We start from the raw sequence: 22,750 nt of genomic DNA on the forward strand, positions 1-22,750 counted from the left end.
TGAAAGAAAAGTTATGACCAACCTAGATAGCATATTCAAAAGCAGAGACATTACTTTGCCAACACAGGTCCGTCTAGTCAAGGCTATGATTTTTTCCAGTGGTCATGTATGGATGTGAGAGTTGGACTGTGAAGAAAGCTGAGCGCTGAAGAATAGATGCTTTTGAACTGTGGTGTTGGAGAAGTCTCTTGAGAGTCCCTTGGACTGCAAGGAGATCCAACCGTCCATCCTAAAGGAGATCAGTCCTGGGTGTTCTTTGGAAGGAATGATGCTAAAGCTGAAACTCCAGTACTTTGACCACTTAATGTGAAGAGTTGACTGATTGGAAAAGACTCTGATGCTGGGAGGGATTGGGAGCAGGACGAACAGGGAACGACGGAGCATGAGATGGCTGGATGGCATCACGGACTCAGTGGACGTGAGTCTGAGTGAACTCCGGGAGTTGGTGATGAACAGGGAGGCCTGGCGTGCTATGATTCATGGAGTCACAAAGAGTCGGTCATGACTGAGCAACAGAACTGAACTGATGGTTCCTTCCAGATAAAAGTTAGCTAAGTATTAGCATTACTTTTTTGCTTTAGTTCATTCCCTTTTTATTCAGGCAGCGGTTACTCTCATTTTGGTTGTTCTGTCATTTAACACCAGTTATAGTCAAACTTGGGGCTTTCCTTGTGGCTCTGACAGTAAAGAATATGTCTGCAATGCAGGAGACCTGGGTTCGATTTTTGGGTTGCAAAGAGTTCCTGGATGAAGGCATGGCATCCCACTCCAGTATTCTTGTCTGGAGAATCCCCATGGCAAAGGGACCTTGAGGGCTATAGTCCACGTGGTCGCAGAGTCAGACATGCCTGAGCGACTAAGCGCAGCACAGTACATAGGCAAAGTGGACAACATGGTGGGTAGGAAAAATCCTGAGGTTTATGTTCAAGGGTTTTTTTTTGGTTGTTTTTATTTTTTAAATACATGTAAATGATAATTTTTTACTCATAAAAATAAATGGCTTTTATGAATCGTGAAAAAGTTAATTGTGGATATATTCTTTAAAATGTCAATGGATTAAGACTAGTATCACTAACACTATTGATTTACATCTAATACAATGCACTGTAGTTTTGTTTTCAGTAGTAGAGGAAAAAAGATTATATATTTAACCTAAGGGGAAAGAAAGACTTCTGCTTGGGTTATTTGGCAAGGTAAATTCTCATTCCTAGAGACTGCTGCTTTATGAAAGAAAAGCCTCTGCACTGTTTCTCGGCTTAGAGGAAGATATTAACTCTTACCATGGATGGATCAGGCTCAGAAGATTCATAGAATTTATGTGTGAAGGTCTCATTTTTCCCAAGCAGAGTGCTAATCTTGGCATAATAATAAAATTACTTTGGCTGAGTGCTTACCTGTCTTTGAAGTTTAACCACAGTTTTGAATTTTCTTTTCAGCTTTCTTTGTCCTTCCCTTAGAGGAAGATTAGAGATTAGAGGAGATTAGAGATTCTTTATATGTAGTCAAAGTGACCCTCAGGCTTCCATATCTGTCTTTTAAGTGCCAGTTTCTTTACCTCAAATGCTTATTCCCTCTAGATAGCATTAATAATGCTCAGGAGTGATTATATAATAACACTTCCTAACATCTACTATTTATTTTGCACGTTTCAAATACCTGGTTGGTCAGCTAATGCATTCCCTTCCACCCATACACCATTAAGATTCATCTCTGGCTTTAGCGATTGAACTGCCACCTTTTGCCAGGGACTGTCTGTACTCCAACTATCAAAAATGATGATACCTTTATTACCATTCAGGTGGCTAGTTTTGGGTAAAAATTTGTATCACTTGCATTTTAAAACCACTTCTCTTTAAACTGTCTTATAGTATGTTCTCTAGAAGCAGAAGAAGTGACAGAGTTTGGAGTGGCATATATTCTCTAGTGATCAACACCTGTGAAAGGAACGTGGACAGAACAGGATCAGGCAGGGTACAATTGAAACTGTAATGCAGGCCCAACAAAGCCTCATTCAACTTAAAAAAAAAAAGCCCTGGAGTAATATTATCCCTCTGAGCTTTCTTTTTTGAGAAAAGTAGAAATGTTAGGATATTTTATCCCTGTGTCACTCAGTCACTGGATGCGAACTCACCAGGGAAAGGAAGGACATTTAGTCAGTAGGCTCTGTGGTGCAGAGCCTGAAAGAACTGATAGCTGGAATCTCTCTGCTGACCATGCTTCCTCATGCAGGCAGTCAACAATTCCTTGGAGTCTTATGGCTTTGTATACCATAGATATTTAGTTAACCACCTGTAAGTTTAGCCAAAAGGTTAGGAAACCTTAATCTAGAAAATTTCATTGATATGTACAAAACAAATGAACCTAGGCCAGAAGAATTTATTTTTCTAAAATTAGGAATGTGGTTTAAAAAATTAAAATTTCTCTTTTGAAAACGAAATTGAGACTGGTTATAAAAAATATCAAATTCTAATAATCAACATTTTTTTTAAAATTTCTGAAAGGTATAATTTTATGGGGTGTTAACTTTATAAGCATAATGAAAAAAGAGAAGACTTCTTTAAAAAGAATTATTTACTAAGTGATAATTATGGTATATTGACTAAAATTTATGTTGCATGGAAAATGGAAATAGAAGTTAAGCAAATATTAGAAACTATTTACATTATTTAAAACCTTTTTATTTATTTATTATTATTAGTTTTTTAAGATTAGTTATTTCTTGATTTCCAGCTTAGGTACTTTCCTATTCATTTTCATAGTTTCCTTTTTAAAAACTTCAAATCTTTTTTTTTTTTTGCTAATGTTCTATATTATTTTTGAAAGACATAAACTTCTTACTTGTAACATTTGGTGATGGATAATATGTTGGAAAGTGTGATTTAAATGAAAATAGAAAGCCCACAATATACCAACTAACTGCTTTATAAAGATTAATAGGACTTTCCTGATGGTTCAGATGGTAAAGCGTCCATCTGCAATGTGGGAGACCCTGGTTTGATCCCTAGGTCAGAAAGATCCTCTGGAGAAGGAAATGGCAACCCATTCCAGTACTCTTGCATGGAAAATTCCATGGATAGAGGAGCCTGGTGGGTTATAGTCAATTGGGTAGCAAAGAGTCAGATGCGATTGAGAGACTTCACTTTCAATTTCATAAAGATTAAAACAGGGGGCGGTCCTAGGATGGTGGAGGAATAGGATGGGGAGACCATTTTTTCCCCACAAATTCCTCAAGAGATCATTTGAACGCTGAACAAACTCCACAAAACAACTTCTGAATGCTGGCGGAGGATACCAGGCACCCAGAAAGGCAGCCCATTCTCTTTGAAAGTAGGTAGGATAAAATATAAAAGATAAAAAGAAAGACAAAGAGTTAGGGATGGAGACCTGTCCCAGGGAGGGAGTCGTGAAGGAAGAGAAGTTTCCAAACACCAAGAAATCCTTTCACCAGTGGGTCTGTGGGGAGTTTTGGAATCTCACAGGGCAACATAACCAGGGGGTGGGGGGTGGGTGGGGAACACAGAATATGTGCCTTAACCAAAACTCCCAGAGGAGAAATAGCTCAGATTCTTGCGTTCACCACCAGCTTGCAGGGGAGGCACAGGTTGCATGCTTAGGATAAGGACTTGACCTGAATGCCCTGAGGACAAGCTGAGGAAGCTAACATGAGATAGCAACCCAAACTGCAAATAGCCAGAGAGAGAAAAAAAAATAAAGAGAGAGAGACAAAAAAAATAAAAAGAGAGAGAGAGAACTTTCTGGCAAAAAGCTCTAACCTAAGGCACTGCCAGGCCCACTCACAGAACAAAGGACTGACAAAAACTAGAGGAGAGCTAGCAGTTGTGGACTGGCCCATCTCCCACCAGAGGCAGAGAGGCAGGACGGCGGTAGCCAGAGCTGGAAGGAAAGGGGTAATCTCGGCCCCAGAGATGGCATCCTCCAACAAACTGTGAGCACACTCCCAGTTGCTCACCAAGTTTTCTGGGATCCTGGATTGTTGATATCTTCCAGGAGGGTAGCAGCCTGAGATCAGCTCCCCAGAGGAGACACAGCACACCTGAGATGGCGCTCCCGCTACTCACCCAGGAAACCGAGCGGCTGGGACTGGGAAGGTGATAAGACATGCCACACACCTGGGATAGTGCACTTGCCAAGCATCTGGTCACCTGAGAGCCTCAGGCCTGGGAAGGGCAGGAAACCAAGGCCCAACTGAGTCTGTGCCTTTATGGAGTACCCAAGAACCTGAACCTGTGCAGCTTAGACCTGGAAGTACATACAACCCAGGGGCTGCTTTGGACATTTCCCCTGCAGAGCAACCTGGAGCCTGAGCAGTGTAGACTGGGAAAGCACAGGTGCCATGAACTGGGGCAAACCCAATGTGGTCCAGACACTGTGAGAACTCCACAAACATGCCAGTGATATTTGTTTGCACTATTCCTCCCTCCCCACAGCACAACTGAATAATTGAGCCTAAATAAGTGATCACCTTTGGCCCCTTATGTCAGGGTGGAAATTAGACTCTGAAGAGACTTGGAAACAGAGGAAGCCAAAATAAACAAAGAAGAGGGAGCCACTCTGAAAGTGACAGGTACAACGGATTAAAACACTGTAGTTAGCACTGACTAAACATTGGAAGGGGCCTATAGACCTTGAGAAGAAGTATAAGCTGGAACAAGGAACTATCTGAAACTGAACTGACCCCACACCCAGAGAAATTCCTAGATATATTTTTACTACCATCATTTTTTGTTGTTTTATTTTTAAGTTCTTTATTACTCCTTTAAAACTTACTATTACCTTGCAAAAAAGACCCTATTTTTAAAAGCAAATTTCAAATGTATATTAAAAAAATTTGTGATTGATTTTGTTCTGTATTTATAATATTGTATTTTTGAAAGTCTAACTTCTACTCTAGATTTTTGATCTTTGCTCTTTGGTATTTGGTATCAATTTTGTACCTTTAAGAATGTAATCTTCAGTACCTATTTTTACTTAGAAGTATGATTACTGGCTTGATTGCTCTCTCCCCTTTTGAGTCTTCTTTTTCTCCCCAAGGTCATCTTTATCTCCTCCCTCCCCCTTCTCTTCTCTACTTAACTCTGTGAATCTCTCTGGGTGTTCTGGGCTGTGGAGAACACTTAGGGAATTGATTACTGGCTCGATTGTTCTCTCCCTTTTGATTTCCCCTCTTCTCCTCCTGGTTACCTCTATCTCCCTCTTTCCTCTTCTCTTCTCCATGTAACTCTTTGAACCTCTCTGCATGCCCCGAATTGTGGATAATCTTTTCACCATTCACTTAGATGTTGTATCATCAGTGCTATATGGATGGAGAAGTCTTGAGGCTACTGTAAGTATAAGAATGAAAGTCAGAGGCATAAGGTTTAAATACAAAACTTGAGAACACCAGAGATCTCCTGACTCCAGGGAACATTGATTGAAAACAGCTCATCCAAAATCCTCCATACCTACACTGAAACCAAGCTCCACCCAAGAGCCAACAAGTTCCAGAGCAAGACATAGCACACTAATACTCCAGCAACCCAGGAACATAGCACTGAGCATTAAAATACAGGCTGCCCAAAGTCACACCAAACCTATAGACAGCTCAAAACTTACTACTGGACACTTCATTGTACTCCACAGAGAAGAGATCCAGCTCCACCCACCAGAACACTGATGCAACCTTTCCTAACCAAGAAACCTTGACAAGCCACTAGTCCAACCCCACCCATAGGGAGCAACCTCCACAATAAAGAGGAACTACAAAATTCTAGTCTACAAAAAGGCCACCTTAAACACAGCAATCTAAACAAGATGAAAAGGCAGAAAAATATTCAGCAGGTAATGGAACATATAAATGCCCAACAAACCAAAGAGGAGGAGATAGGGAGTCTACCTGAAAAAGAATTCAGAATAATGATAATAAAGGTGATCCAAAATCTTGAAAATAAAATGGAGTTACAGATAAATAGATTAGAGACAAGGATTGAGAAGATGCAAGAAATGTTTACCAAGGACCTAGAAGAGATATATATAAAAAAAGTCAATCAATAATGAATAATGCAATATCTCAGATAAAAACTACTCTGGAGGGAACCAACAATAGAATAACTGAGGCAGAAGATATGATAAGTGAGATGGAAGATAGAATGATGGAAATAAATGAAGCAGAGAAGAAAAAAGAACTAAAAGAAATGAGGGCAACCTCAGAAACCTCTGGGACAATGTTAAAGACCATAATATTCAAACCATAGGAGTCTCAGAAGAAGAAGACAAAAAGAAAGGCCATGAGAAAATACTTAAGGAGATAACAGCTGAAAACTTCCTCCAAATCCGGAGGGAAATAGCCACCCAAGTCCAAGAAACTCAGAGGATCCCAAACAGGATAAACCCAAGGCAAAACATCCCAAGACATATATTAATCAAATTAATAAGATCAAACACAAAGACCAATTATTAAAATCATCAAGGGAAAAGCAACAAATAACACTCAAGGGGATTCCCATAAAGATAACAGCTGATCTTTCAATAGAAACTCTTCAGGCAAGAAGGGAATGGCAGGATATACTTCAAGTGATGAAAGAGAAAAACCTACAACCCAGATTACTATACCCAGCAAGGATCTCACTCAAATAGGAAGCAGAAATAAAAAGCATTATAGAAGAGCAAAAGCTGAGAGAATTCACCACCACCAAACCGGTTCTTTATCAAATGCTAAAGGGTCTTCTCTAGACAGGAAACACAGAAAAGGTTTATAAAGTCAAACCCCAAACAAGAAAGTAAATGGTGACGGGATCATACTTACTAAAAATTACCTTAAATATAAATTGATCGAATGCCCCAACCAAAAGACAAAGACTGGTTGAATGAATACAAAAACAAGACTCCTATATATGCCGTGTACAAGAGACCCATCTCAAAACAAGTGACACATACAAACTGAAAGTGAAGGGCTGGATAAAAGATATTTCATGCAAATGGGGACCAAAGAAAGCAGGAGTAGCAATACTCATATCACATAAAATAGACTTTGAAATAAAGGCTGTGAAGAGAGACAAAAAAGGACACCACATATTGATCAAAGGATCAATCCAAGAAGCAGATATAACAATATAAATATATATGTACCCAACATAGGAGCACCACAGTATGTAAGGCAAATGCTAACAAGTATGAAAGGGAAAATTAACAGTAACACAATAATAGTGGGAGATTCACTCACACCTATGGATAGATCAAATAAACAGAAAATTAGCAAGGAAACACAAACTTTAAATGGTAAAATGGACCAGTTAGACCTAATTGATATCTACAGGCTATTTCATCCCCCAATAATGAATTTCACCTTTCCCTCAAGTGCACAAGGAACATTCTCCAGAATAGATCACATCTAAATCTAGCCTTGGTAAATTAAAAAAAAAAAAAAAAATTAAAGTCATTTCAAGCATCTTTTCTGATCACAATGCAGTAAGATTAGATGTCAACTACACGAAAAAACAAAAACAAAAAACCTGTTAAAAATACAAAGATATGGAGGCTAAACAACATGCTTCTAAATAACCAACAAATCACAGAGGAACTAAAAAAAAAAAAAATCTAAATATGGTTAGAAACGAATGAAAATGAAAACACAACAACCCAACACCAATGGGATTCAGTAAAAACAGTGCTAAGGGGAAGGTTCATAGTAATACAAGCTTACCTCAAGAAAAAAGAGAAAAATCAAATACATAACCTAAATCTACACCTAAAGCAACTAGAAAAAAAAAAGAAATGAAGAACCCCAGGGTTAGTAGAAGGAAAGAAATCATAAAAATTAGGGCAAAAATAAATGAAAAAAGAAACAAAGGAGACTATAGCAAAAATCAACAAAATTAAAAGCTAGTTCTTTAAGAAGATAAATGAAATAGACAAACCATTAGCCAGACTCATCAAGAAGCAAAGGGAGAAGAATCAAGTCAATAAAATTAGAAATGAAAATGAAGAAATAACAACAGACAACACAGAAACACAAAGGATCATTGGAGACCACTTTCAGCAACTATATGCAAAAAACAAAACAAATAAACAAACAAAAAACTTGGAAAAATGGATAAATTCTCAGAAAAGTATAACCTTCCAAAACTGAACCAAGAAGAAATAGAAAATCTTAACAGACCCATCACAAGCACGGATATTGAAACTGTAATAAAAAATCTTCCAACAAACAAAAACCCAGGACCGGACGGCTTCACAGCTGAATTCTACCAAAAATTTAGAGCAGAGCTAACGCCTATCCTACTCAAACTCTTCCAGAAAATTGCAGAGGAAGGGAAACTGCCAAACTCATTTTATGAGGCCACCATCACCCTCAAACCCAGACGAAGATGCCATAAAAAAAGAAAACTACAGGCCAATAACACTGATGAATATAGATGCAAAAATCCTTAACAAAATTATAGCAAACAGAATCCAACAATATATTCAAAATATCATACATCATGACCAAGTGGGCTTTATCCCAGGGATGCAAGGATTCTTCAATATTCACAAATCAATCAATGTGATACACCATATTAACAAATTGAAAGATAAAAACCGTATGATTATCTCAGATGCAGCGAAAACCTTTGACAAAATTCAACATCCATTTATGATAAAAACCCTCCAGAAAGCAAGCATAGAAGGAACATACCTCAACCTAATTAAAGCCATATATGATAAACGCACAGCAAACATTATCCTCAAAGGTGAAAAATTGAACGCATTTCCCCTAAAGTCAGAAACAAGACAAGGGTGCCCACTCTCAGCACTACTATTCAACATAGTTTTAGAAGTTTTAGCCACAGCAGTCAAAAAGCAAAAGAAAGAAAAGTAATCCAGATTGAAAAAGAAGAAGTAAAGCTCTCACTGTTTGCAGATGACATGATCCTCTACATAGAAAACCATAAAGACACGATCAGAAAATTACTAGAGCTAATCAATGATTATAGCAAAGTTGCAGGATATAAAGTTTACACACAGAAACCCCCTGCATTCCTATACACTAAGAATGAGAAAACAGAAAGAGAAATTAAGGAAACAATTCTATTCACCACTGCGACAAAAACAATAAAATACTTAGGAATAAATCTACCTAAAGAAACAAAAGACCTATATATAGAAAATTCTAAAACACTGATGAAAGAAATCAAAGATGACACAAATAGACAGAGAAATATACCATGTTCTTTGGAAGAATGAATTTGTTAATTGGAAGAATCAGTATAGTGAAAATGAGTACACTATCCAAAGCAATCTATAGATTCAATGCAATCCCTATCAAGCTACCAATGGTATTTTTCAGACAACTAGAGCAAATAATTTCCCAATTTGTATGGAAATACCAAAAACCTCAAATATCCAGAGCAATCTTGAGAAAGAAGAATGGAATTGGTAGAATCAAACTCCCTGACTTCAGAATATACTAGAAAGCTACAGTCATCAAGACAGTATGGTACTGTCACAAAGACAAAAATATAGATCAATGGGACAAATAGAAAGCCCAGAGATAATCCACACACCTATGGATACCTTATCTTTGACACAGGAGGCAAGACTGTACAATAGAAAAAGACAATCTCTTTAACAAGTGGTCCTGGGAAAACTGGTCAACCACTTGTAAAAGAATGAAAGTAGAACAGTTTCTAACACCATACATACACACACACACACACACACACACACAAAACTCAAAATGGATTAAATATGTAAATGAAAGTCCAAAAGACTGTTCTATACATCTGTGTCTCTTTTGCTGTCTCACATACAGGCTTATCGTTACCATCTTTCTAAATTCCATGTGTATACTTGTGGCAGATTCATGTTGATGTATAGCAAAACCAATACAATATTGTAAAGTAATTAACCTCCAACTAAAATAAATAAATTTATATTTAAAAACAAACAAACAAACAAAAAAGATGTAAATGTAAGACCAGAAATTATAAAACTCCTAGAGGAAAATATAAACAAACACCCTCTGACATAAATCACAATAGGATCCTCTATGACTCACCTTCCAGAGTAATGGAAATAAAAGCAAAAATAAACACATGGGGCCTAATTAAACTTAAAAGCTTTTGCACAATGAAGGAAACTATAAGCAAGGTGAAAATATAGCCTTCAGAATGGGAGAAAATAATAGCAAATGAAACAGCAGACAAAGAGTTAATCTCAGAAATTTACAAGTAGCTCATGCAGCTCAATTCCATAAATATAAACGAACCAATCAAAAAGTGGGCTAAAGAACTAAACAGCCATTCTTCAAAGAAGACATACAGATGGCTAACAAACAGATGAAAAGATGCACAACATCACTCATCATCAGAGAAATGCAAATCAAAACCCCAATGAGGTACCATTTCATGCCAGTCAGAATGGCTGCTATCAAAAAGTCTACAAACAATAAATACTGGAGAAGGTGAGAGAAAAGGGAACCACCTTACACTGTTGGTGGGAATGCAAACTAGTACACCCACTATGGAGAACAGTGTGAAGATTCCATCAGCAGATGAATGAATAAGAAAGCTATGGTACATATACACAATGGAACATTACTCAGCTATTAAAAAGAATGTATTTGAATCAATTCTAATGAGGTGGATGAAACTGGAGCCTATTACACAGAGTGAAGTAAGTCAGAAAGAAAAACAGCAATACAGTTTATTAACACATATATACGGAATTTAGAAAGATGGTAATGAAGACCCTATATGTGAGACAGCAAAGGAGACACAGATATAAAGAACAGACTTTTGGACTCTGTGGGGGAAGGCACAGGAAGGATGATTTGAGAGATTAGCATTGAAACATATATATTACCATATGTGAAATAGATCACCAGTCCAGGTTCGATTCATGAGACAGGGTGCTCAGGGCTGGTGCAAGGGGTGACCCTGAGGGATGGAATGGATAGGGAGGTGGGAAGGGGGTTCAGGATGGGGGACACACGTACACCCATGGCTGATTCATGTTAATGTATGGCAAAGACCACTACAATATTATAAAGGAATTAGCCTTCAATTAAATTAAATAAATTAATTTTAAAAAAGATTAAACCAATAAGCAGCATTTTAATTTTATTTTTAATAAGTAAAGAGAAGTCAGAACAAATTGTATTCCTTCAATTGAACTATTTACAATCTTATTTAACACAAGTTAAATTTTAATAATTTAAGCAAGTTAAAAACTTGCCTCAAGAATATATTTGCTGTAATTTTAATACAAAATTTATTAAAAGTCAGTGTGTGTGTGTGTGTGTGTGTGTGTGTGTGTGTGTGTATGTATATATATCTGAGCTTCCCTCATGACTCAGACAGTAAAGAATCTACCTGCAATGTGGGAAACCTGGGTTCCATCCCTGGGTTGTGAAGATCCTCTAGAGAAGGAAGGGATTGGATACTCATTCGAGTATTCTTGCCTAGAGAATTCCATGACAGAGAAGCTTGGTGGGCCACAGGCCATGAGGTTACAAAGGGTCAGGCACGACTGAGCTATTAACACACATACACAACATATATTGATAAAATCATTTTTCAATGTTAACATATTTACAAATGATAACATACCTGGCCATTGCATTTACTCTTGGGTTCCTAAACTCTACTGTGCTCAGAGTCCACAATTATTGTCCATTATTTAGGTACTGAAGAAATAGAACCTGGAGAAGCTCTATAAAGTCAACAAAAACAAGACCAGGAGCTGACTGTGGCTCAGATCATGAACTCCTTATTGCCAAATTCAGACTTAAATTCAAAAAAGTAGGGAAAACCACTATACCATTCAGGTATGACCTAAATCAAATCCCTTATGATTATACAGTGGAAGTGAGAAATAGATTTAAGGCCCTACATCTGATAGAGTGTCTGATGAACTATGGTATGAGGTTCGTGACATTGTACAGGAGACAGGGATCAAGACCATCCCCATGGGAAAAAAAAAAATGCAAAAAAAGCAAAATGACTGTCTGGGGAGGCCCTACAAATAGCTGTGAAAAGAAGAGAGGGGAAAAGCCAATGAGAAAAGGAAAGCTGTAAGCATCTGAATGTAGAGTTCCAAAGAAGAGCAAGAAGAAATAAGAAAGCCTTCTTCAGTGATCAATGCAAAGAAATAGAGGAAAACAACAGAATGGGAAAGCCTAGAGATCTCTTCAAGAAAATTAGAAATACCAAGGGAAATTTTCATGCAAAGATGGGCTCGATAAAGGACAGAAATGGTATGGACCTAACAGAAGCAGAAGATATTAAGGAGAGGTGGAAAGAAAACACGGAAGAACTGTACAAAAAAGATCTTCACGACCCAGATAATCACGATGATGTGATCACTAATCTAGAGCCAGACACATTGGAATGTGAAATCAGGTGGGCCTTGGAAAGCATCACTATGAACAAAGCTAGTGGAGGTGATGGAATTCCAGTTGAGCTATTTCAAATCCTGAAAGATGATGCCGTGAAAGTGCCGCACTTAATATGCCAGCAAATTTGGAAAACTCAGCAGTGGCCACAGGACTGGAAAAGGTCAGTTTTCATTCCAATCCCAAAGAAAGGCAATGCCAAGGAATGCTCAAACTACTGCACAATTGCACTTATCTCACATGCTAGTAAAGTAATGCTCAAAATTCTCCAAGCCAGGCTTCAGCAATACGTGAACCGTGAACTCCCTGATGTTCAAGCTGGTTTGAAAAAAGGCAGAGGAACCAGAGATCAAATTGCCAGCATCCGCTGGATCATGGAAAAAGCAAGAGAGTTCCAGAAAAACATCTATTTCTGCTTTATTGACTATGCCAAAGCCTTTGAATATGTGGATCACAATAAACTGTGGAAAATTCTGAGAGAGATGGGAATACCAGACCACCTGACCTGCCTCTTGAGAAATCTGTATGCAGGTCAGGAAGCAACAGTTAGAACTGGACATGGAACCACAGACTGGTTCCAAATAGGAAAAGGAGTACGTCAAGGCTGTATATTGTCACCCTGCTTATTTAACTTCTATGCAGAGTACATCATGAGAAACGCTGGACTGGAAGAAACACAAGCTGTAATCAAGATTGTCGGGAGAAATCTCAATAACCTCAGATATGCAGATGACACCACCCTTATGGCAGAAAGTGAAGAGGAGCTAAAAAGCCTCTTGATGAAAGTGAAAGAGGAGAGCGAAAAAGTTGGCTTAAAGCTCAACATTCAGAAAACGAAGATCATGGCATCTGGTCCCATCACTTCATGGGAAATGGATGGGGAAACAGTAGAAACAGTGTCCGACTTTATTTTGGGAGGCTCAAAAGTCACTGCAGATGGTGACTGAAGCCATGAAATTAAAAGACGCTTACTCCTTGGAAGAAAAGTTATGACCAACTTAGATAGCATATTCAAAAGCAGAGACATTGCTTTGCCGACTAAGGTCCGTCTAGTCAAGGCTATGGTTTTTCCTGTGGTCATGTATGGCTGTGAGAGTTGGACTGTGAAGAAGGCTGAGTGCCGAAGAATTAATGCTTTTGAACTGTGGTGTTGGAGAAGACGCTTGTGGATCCCTTGGACTGCAAGGAGATCCAACCAGTCCATTCTGAAGGAGATCAACGCTGGAATTTCTTTGGAAAGAATGATGCTAAAGCTGAAACTCCAGTACTTTTGGCCAACTCATGCAAAGAGTTGACTCATTGGAAAAGACTCTGATGCTGGGAGGAATTGTGGGCAGGAGGAGAAGGAGAGGACAGAGGATGAGATGGCTGGATGGCATCACGGACTCGATGGACGTGAGTCTGAGTGAACTCCGGGTGTTGGTATGGACAAGGAGGCCTGACATGCTGCGATTCATGTGGTCGCAAAGAGTCGGACACGACTGAGTGACTGAACTGAGCTGAACTGATGGTATATATGGTGAATTTAACTCAGTTGACCATTATATCTACTACTGTGGGCAAGAATTCCTTAGAAGAAATGTACTAACCATCATAGTCAACTAAAGGGTCCAAAATGCAGTACTTAGATGCAATCTCAAAAATGACAGAATGAACTCTGTTCATTTCCAAGGCAAACCATTCAATATCATGGTAATCCAAGTCTATGCCCTAACCAGTAATGCTGAAGAAGGTGAAATTCAACAGTTATATGAAGACCTACAAGACGTTATAGAACTAAAACACAATAAAGATGTCCTTTTTATAATAGGGGATTGAAATGCAAAAATGGGAAGTCAAGGAAAACTGGAGAAACAGGCAAATTTGGCCTTGGAGTACAGAATGAATCAGGGCAAATGCTAAGAAAATGCATTGGTCACAGCAAACACCCTCTTCAAACAACACAAGAGATACTCTACACATGGACACCACCAGATGGTCAACACTAAAATCAGATTGATTGCATTCTTTGCAGCCAAGAATGGAGAAGCTCCATATAGTCAGCAAAAAAAAGAATGGTACCTGACCGTGGCTCAGATCACAAACTCCTCATTGCCAAATTCAGACTTCTATTGAAGAAAGTAAGGAAAAAGCACTAGACCATTCATGTATAACCTAAATCAAATCCCTCACGATTATACAGTGGAAATGAGAAATAGATTTAACGGAATAGATCTGATTGAGTGCCTGATGAACTATGAATGGAGGTTCAAGACATTTTACAGGTGACAGGGATCAAGACCATCCCCAAGAAAAAAAAAAGTGAAAAAAAGTAAAATGGCTCTCTGAGTAGGCCTAACAAATAGCTTGAAAAGAAGAAAAGCAAAGGAGAAAAGGAAAGATATACCCATTTGAATGCAAAGTTCCAGGGAATAGCAAGGAGAGAAAACAAAACCTTCTTCAGTGATCAGTGCAGAGAAATAAAGGAAAACAACAGAATGGGAAAGACTAGAGATCTCTTCAAAAAAATTAGAGACATGAAGAGAATATTTCATGCAAAGATGGGCTCAATAAAGGACAGAAATTGTATCGACTTAGGTGAAGCAGAAGATATTAAGAAGGGGTGTCAAGAATACACAGAAGAACTGTACAAAAAAGATTTTCACGACCCAGATAAGCACAATGGTGTAATCACTCACCTAGAGCCATACATCCTAGAATGTGAAGTCAAGTGGGCCTTAGGGAGCATCACTATGAACAAAGCTAGTGGAGGTGATGGAATTCCAGTTGAGCTATTTCAAAGCCTAAAAGATGATGTGGTGAAACTGCTGTACTCAATATGAGAGCAAATTTGGAAAACTCAGCAATGGCCACAGGACTAGAAAAGGTCAGTTTTCATTCCAATCTCAAAGAAAGGCAATGCCAAAGAATGCTCAAACTATTGTACAGTTGTACGCATCTCACACACTAGTAAATTAATGCTCAAATTCTTCAAGCCCGGCTTCAGCAATACGTGAACCTTGAACTTCCAGATATTCTAGCTGGCTTCACAAAAGGCAGAGGAACCAGAGATCAAATTGCTAACATCCACTGGATCATTGAAAAAGCAAGAGAGTTCCAGAGAAACATCTATTTTTGCTTTATTGACTATGTCAAAGCCTTTGACTGTGTGGATCACAATAAACTGTGGAAAATTCTGAAAGAGATGGGAATACCCGACCACCTGACCTGCCTCTTGTGAAATCTGTATGCAGGTCAGGAAGCAACATTAGATCTGGACATTGGGCAACAAACTGGTTCCAAATAGGTCAAGGCTGTATATTGTACCTTGCTTATTTAACTTATATGTAGAGTAACATATATGAGAAACAATGGGCTGGATGAAGCACATGCTGGAATTAAGAATGCTGGTAGAAATATCAATTACCTTAGATATGTAGATGATACAACCTTTATGCCAGAAAGTGAAGAAGAACTAAAGAGCCTTTTGATAAAAGTGAGAGAAAGAGGAGAGTGAAAAATTTGGCTTAAAGCTCAATATTCATAAAATTAAAATCACAGCATCTGGTCCCATCACTTCAGCGCAAATAGATGGAGAAACAGTAGAAACAGGGGCAGCCTTTATTCTTTTGGGCTCCAAAATCACTGCAGATGGTGATTGCAGCCATGAAATTAAAAGATGCTTACTCCTTGGAAGGAAAGTTATGACTAATTTAGACAGCATATTAAAAACAGAGACATTACTTTGCCAACAGAGATCTGTCTAGTTAAGGGTATTGTTTTTCCAGTATTCATGTATGAATGTAAGTTGGACTATAAAGAAAACTCAGCCCCGAAGTATTGATGCTTTTGAGCTGTAGTGTTGGAGAAAACTCTTTAGAGTCCCTTGGGCTGCAAGGACATCCAACGAGTCCATCCTAACGGAGATCAGTCCTGAGTGTTCACTGTAAGGACTGATGTTGAAGCTGAAACTCCAATAGTTTGGCCACCTCATGCGAAGAGCTCACTCATTTGAAAGGACCCTGATGCTTGGAAAGATTGAAGGCAGGAAGAGAAGGGGACAACAGAGGATGAGATGGTTGGATGGCATCACCGACTCAATGGTAGTGAGTTTGGGTAAGCTCCAGGAGTTGGTAATGGACAGGGAGGTCTGGTGTGCTGCAGTCTATGGGGTCACAAAGAATTGGACACAACTGAGGGATTGAACTGATGCATACATACTTATTGGAGAAGGAAATGGCAACCCACTCCAGTATTCTTGCCTAGAGAATCCCATGGATGGAGGAGCCTGGTAGGCTACAGTCCACGGGGTCGCAAAGAGTCGGAAATGACTGAGCGACTTCACCATCACCACCATCACCATATACATATACATGAAGTGAAGTGAAGTCACTCAGTAGTGACTATATATATATGGTTTGGCTGGTATATATAGTAACCATATATATATGGTTTGGCTGGTTGAGTTGCTCAGTCATGTCCAGCTCTTTGCCACCATATAGACTACATCATGCCAGGCTTCTTTGCTGATTATCAATTCATTGCTGGATCTTATTCAAACTCATGTCATTCTAGCCAGTGGTGCCATTAAATAGTCTCATCCTCTGTTGTCCCTTCTCCTCTTGCCCTCAATTTTTCCCAGTATCAGGGTCTTTTCAAATAAGGCAGTTCTTCATATCAGGTGGCCAAAGTTTTATAGTTTCAGCTTCACCATCAGTACTTCCAATGACTATTCAGGACTGATTTCCTTTAGGATGGACTGATCGGATGTCCTTGTAGTCCAAGGGACTCTCAAGAGTCTTTTCCAACACCACAGTTCAAAAGCATCAATTCTTCAGTGCTCAGCTTTCTTTATGGTCCAAATTTCACATCCATACATGACTACTGGAAAAAACATAGCTTTGGCTAGATGGACCTTTGTTGGCAAGGTGACACCTCTGCTTTTTAAAACAGTATCTAGTTTGGTCATAGTTTGTCTTCCAAGGTGCAAGAATCTTTTAATTTCATGGCTGCAGTCTCCATGTACAGTGATTTAGGAACTCACAAAAATAAAATATCTCACTGTTTCCATTGTTTCCCCAACTATTTGCCATAAAGTGACTGGACTGGATGCCATAATCTTAGTTTTCTGAATGTTGAGGGTTTTTTTTTTTTTTTTTTAAGTTTAAACCAACTTTTTCACTCTACTCTTTCACATTCATCAAGAAACTCTTTAGTTTTTCTTTGCTTTTGGCAATAAGGTTGCTGTGTTCTGCGTATCTGATGTAACTGATATTTCTCCTGACAGTCTTGATTCCAGCTTGTGCTTCATCCTGCCCAGCATTTCACATGATGTTCTCTGCATATAAGTTAAATAAGCAGGGTGATAATAAACAGCTTTTACATACTCCTTTCCCAATTTTGAAGCAGTCCAGTTCTAACTGTTGCTTCTTGACCTGCATACAGATTTCTCAGGAAGTAGGTAAGGTGGTCTGGTATTACCATCTCTTGAAGAACTGACCTACACGGTGAAAGAATTTGGTGTAATCAATGAAGCAGAAGTAGACATTTTTCTGATATTCTCTTGCATTTTCAATGGTCCAAGGGATGCTAGCAATTTGGTCTCTGATTCTTCCGCCTTTTCTAAATCCAGCTTGAACACTGGAAGTTCATGCTTCATGTATTGTTGAAGCCTGGATTGGAAAATTTTGAGCCTTTCTTTACTATCATGTGAGGTGAATGCAATTGTGCAGTAGTTTGAACATTCTTTGGCATTACCCTTGTTTGGAATTGGAATGAAAACTGAGGTTTTGCAGTCCTGTGGCCACTGGCCACTGCTGAGTTTTCCAAATTTGCTGGCATACTGAGTGCAGCACTTTCACAGCATAATTTTTTTAAAATTTAAAATGGCTCAAATAAAATTCCATCATGTCCACTAGCTTTGTTGTTTGTTATGCTTCCTAAGGCCTACTTGACATACATTCCAGGATGTCTGGCTCTAGGTGAGTAATCACACCATCGTGGTTATCTGGTTCTTGAAGATTTTTTGTTGTTATTGTTCTATAATTCTTCTATGCATTCTTCCACCTCTTCTTAATATCTTCTGCTTCTGTTTGGTCCATGCCATTTCTGTCCTTTATTGAGCCCATCTCTGCATTAACTGTTCCCTTGATATCTCTAATTTTCTTGAAGAGATCTCTAGTCTTTCCATTCTGTTTTTTTTCCCTCTATTTCTTGCACTGGTCACTGAGGAAAGCTTTCTTATCTCTGCTTGCTATTCTTTGGAACTCTGCATTCCAATGAGTATAGCTTTACTTTTCTCCTTTGCCTTTAACTTTATATATAGCATGCCTTTTGGAGAAGGCAATAACACCCCGCTCCAGTACTCTTGCCTGGAATATCCCATGGATGGAGGAGCCTGGTAGGCTAGAGTGGCGGAGTGGCAAAGAGTCAGACATGACTGACTGACTTCACTTTCAGTTTTTACTTTCATGCATTGGATAAGGAAATGGAAACTCACTCCAGTGTTCTTGCCTGGAGAATCCTAGGGATGGGGGAGCCTGGTGGACTGCCTTCTATGGGGTCGCACAGAGTCAAACATGACTGAAGAGACTTAGCAGCAGCAGCAGCAGCAGCAGCAGATAGCATGCCTTTATGTATACACATCATTATTTGGGAAATTTATGTGATCTAAGGTTGTGAAATTTGGCATTACTAATACTTTGAAGGTTTCTGTTATGTCAAGTTTCTTTGGCTAGCAATTACTTCTTTGAAAATGCGTAAAGGACTAACAAACAGTATTACCTATGGTCCAATAGGTAACAATAATAAACAGATTACTGGAGTACCAAAGATGGCCTTTGGCTCTTGCCATGGGCAACTGGGTGACAATTGTAAGATGGTTTATTTGGTATGAAATACAACATTCATATATTTCCCCTTTTTGCAAATACCCTGTGATATCTTTTCCTGCTTTTCCTACTTCAGTGTAAGAGACATGCATACTTTGAGTTAAGAGTGTATCAAAGAAACCATGCTTCAAAAGCTCAGTTCATGGTTACCCATAAATTTAAAAATATTTAAAGTTAGCATAGTTGCTGATATCAAGCAAGGCTCAGTGGAGTTCCTGTGTATAAAAGTGTTCCTGTGTCTCCCATTTCTTAGATTACAAGAAATGGCTCCATTCAGCTTCCAGGGTGTTCCCTGAGTTCAAAATGGTAGGTTCCAAAGGTTAGTTAGAGAAGGGAGGAGATGCAAGACTAGGGAGTAACCATAAAGAAAACAATAATGCAGCTTTGTGGCAAGGTCCTGGTTCCTCATCAAGGCATACACACAAAAATATCATTGAGCTATTTTGCAGATACTGAAATCCTACCACGTGGGAGAAGTTAGTGGTTAATACCGGTATGCTGTGTATAAGCACGTAGATACCAGACTAGTTGGTGAATGATGCTGACTCCTCCCACTTACCTTAACACCAATCAGAAGAATATCCACAAGCTGAATAATGTCCTCTTTGAACCTCTATGATATGTAATATAAAACATCTCCCTACTTCCTCCAGATTGGGGCAGAAATGCTGAGAGAATTAACCCAATGTGGCTCTCTGCCTGGCCAAGCTATAAAGCTGTTCTTTTCTCCTTGACCCAAAACTCTGTCTCTGAGATTTAATTCACTTCCAGGGTACAGAGGCTAGATTCAGCTTCATTGCTATCATGTGCATAAATCTCTAGCCTTTACCTTTCCTTGACCATGTAGCTTTCCTCATTATTCCATTTAGCATCCCTAGTCTCCCTCTCAGGAGTGTTTCTTTAACAAGTGGTTTCCTTGGAAGCTATGCAATATATATATATATAATTTTAAATATAAATTTTTTTTAATTTGAGGTTAAATATTTACAATATTGTATTGGTTTTGCCATACATCAAATGAATCCGCCACAGGTATACACGTGTTCCTCATCCTGAATCCCCCTCCCTCTACTCTCCCCATACCATCCCTCTGGGTTGTCTCAGTGCACGAGCCCTAAGCACCCAGTATCATGCATTGAACCTGGACTGGCATATTCTAATGAGGTGGATGAAACTGGAGCCTATTATACAGAGTGAAATAAGCCAGAAAGAAAAACACCAATACAGTATACTAACGCATATATATGCAATATTTTTATTTAAGTGCTTAAATAAGTGTCAACTCACTACAGGAAAGAGTAGTTTGGACATTACTTTTTAGAGATACTATATATCTAAGATTCAATTTGGACATGCATGTTACCATACTGCAAATATGGGTCAAATTTTATCAGTTCACGTACTTCTACTCAAAACTGCCTGTGTTATTTTGTATTGGAAAATTCCATAGTCAAACAGAAATATAATATATGAAAAACTAGCATATGAGTTAATAAGCTGCTTTCAACTGATATTCAATTATAACAAAAATAGGGGCATAACTTCAAACCTTTGGTTTTGTATGTTTGGATGTTTTGTTCTGTTTGTTCATTTTTAGCTTAACTTTATCTGTGCAAACTTTTTCTATGCACAAACATGGTTAGTTGACTTTTTCTATCAGACCTGATTAAGCTGTTCTAAAAATCTCTCTATACTTTAGCTTGCAGCTATATTTTATCAAGTTTAATAAAGCAAAGAATGACTGCTTAAAAACTACACAGATTTCATCATTCATAATTATATTGCTAATTATCTTCCTACTTTCTGTTCATAAGTGAATACCATTAGACATTCTGGGGCTTTGCCTCTCCACTTGGATTGATAATTTGATCCATTTATTCACTACTATGTACCATACACTGAGAAATAAAATAAAGGTGCAGAGTTATATACTAAAAAATTTTCATTTCACTTATTCAAGCAATAAAAAAGGAAACATTTATCAAATAATGTCAATACAAATATAGAAAGTAAAATGTTAAAAATAAATGTAACAATTTGAATAGAGAGTTGTTGCAAGAGAGTTGTTGAAAAAAATCATAGAGGAGATGATCTTTTAAGCTTAGACATATATAAAATAGGATATCATCTAAGGGAAAATAAAAAATACTAGCTTAGGTATTTGGAGTAAATAATATAAAGAAGAGAAGAATTTTGAAGTAACCTGTTGTATATTGTCACCCTGCTTATTTAACTTATATGCAGAGTACCTCATGAGAAACACTGGACTGGAAGAAACACAAGCTGTAATCAAGATTGCAGGGAGAAATATCAATAACCTCAGATATGCAGATGACACCACCCTTATGGCAGAAAGTGAAGAGGAGCTAAAAAGCCTCTTGATGAAAGTGAAAGAGAAGAGCGAAAAAGTTGACTTAAAGCTCAACATTCAGAAAATGAAGATCATGGCATCCGGACCCATCACTTCATGGGAAATAGATGGGGAAATAGTGGAAACAGTGTCAGACTTTATTTTGGGGGCTCTAAAATCACTGCAGATGGTGACTGCAGCCATGAAACTAAAAGACGCTTCCTCCTTGGAAGAAAAGTTATGACCAACCTAGATAGCATATTCAAAAGCAGAGACATTACTTTGCCGACTAAGGTCCATCTAGTCAAGGCTATGGTTTTTCCTGTTGTCATGTATGGATGTGAGAGTTGGGCTGTGAAGAAGGCTGAGCACCGAAAAATTGATGCTTTTGAACTGTGGTGTTGGAGAAGACTCTCGAGAGTCCCTTGGACTGCAAGGAGATCCAACCAGTCCATTCTGAAGGAGATCAACCCTGGGATTACTGTGGAAGGAATGATGCTAAAGCTGAAACTCCAGTACTGTGGCCACCTCATGCGAAGAGTTGACTCATTGGAAAAGACTCTGATGCTGGGAGGGATTGGAGGAAGGAGGAGAGGGGACGACCGAGGATGAGATGGCTGGAGGGCATCACGGACTCAGTGGACGTGAGTCTGTGTGAACTCCGGGAGTTGGTGATGGACAGGGAGGCCTGGCGTGCTGCGATTCGTGGGGTCACAAAGAGTTGGACACGACTGAGCGACTGAACTGAACTGAACTGAACTGTTGTATATGAGAGAGTAACAAACATGTTAATATATACTACAAGATTGTATTAGCTCGAATGAAACTGCTTATCTGCATCATCTCTGAAGAAAATATTGCAGAAAGTATTTTAAAGCATTATCAAAATCAGAAGAGGTATCTGTATCTCACAGTGTATGTTACAAAGAAGATATTCTGTAAACATGTATGTTCAAATGTATGTTTCCCCAGGGGTCAGATTAAGAGTTTAAGACATACAAAAGTCATGTAACACAAGATATAGTTTAGGATATCGAGATTATTTCTTTTGAATTTGATTGTATTAGGCCATTATAAGATAGTTATGTTCAAAATAATGGTTCAAGACAATAATTGCAACAAGATAGGATTATTGATGACATATAGTGTTTTTAAGAATTA

This window comes from Budorcas taxicolor, chromosome 15 (assembly GCF_023091745.1).
Source record: "Budorcas taxicolor isolate Tak-1 chromosome 15, Takin1.1, whole genome shotgun sequence".
Classification (NCBI taxonomy): domain Eukaryota; kingdom Metazoa; phylum Chordata; class Mammalia; order Artiodactyla; family Bovidae; genus Budorcas; species Budorcas taxicolor.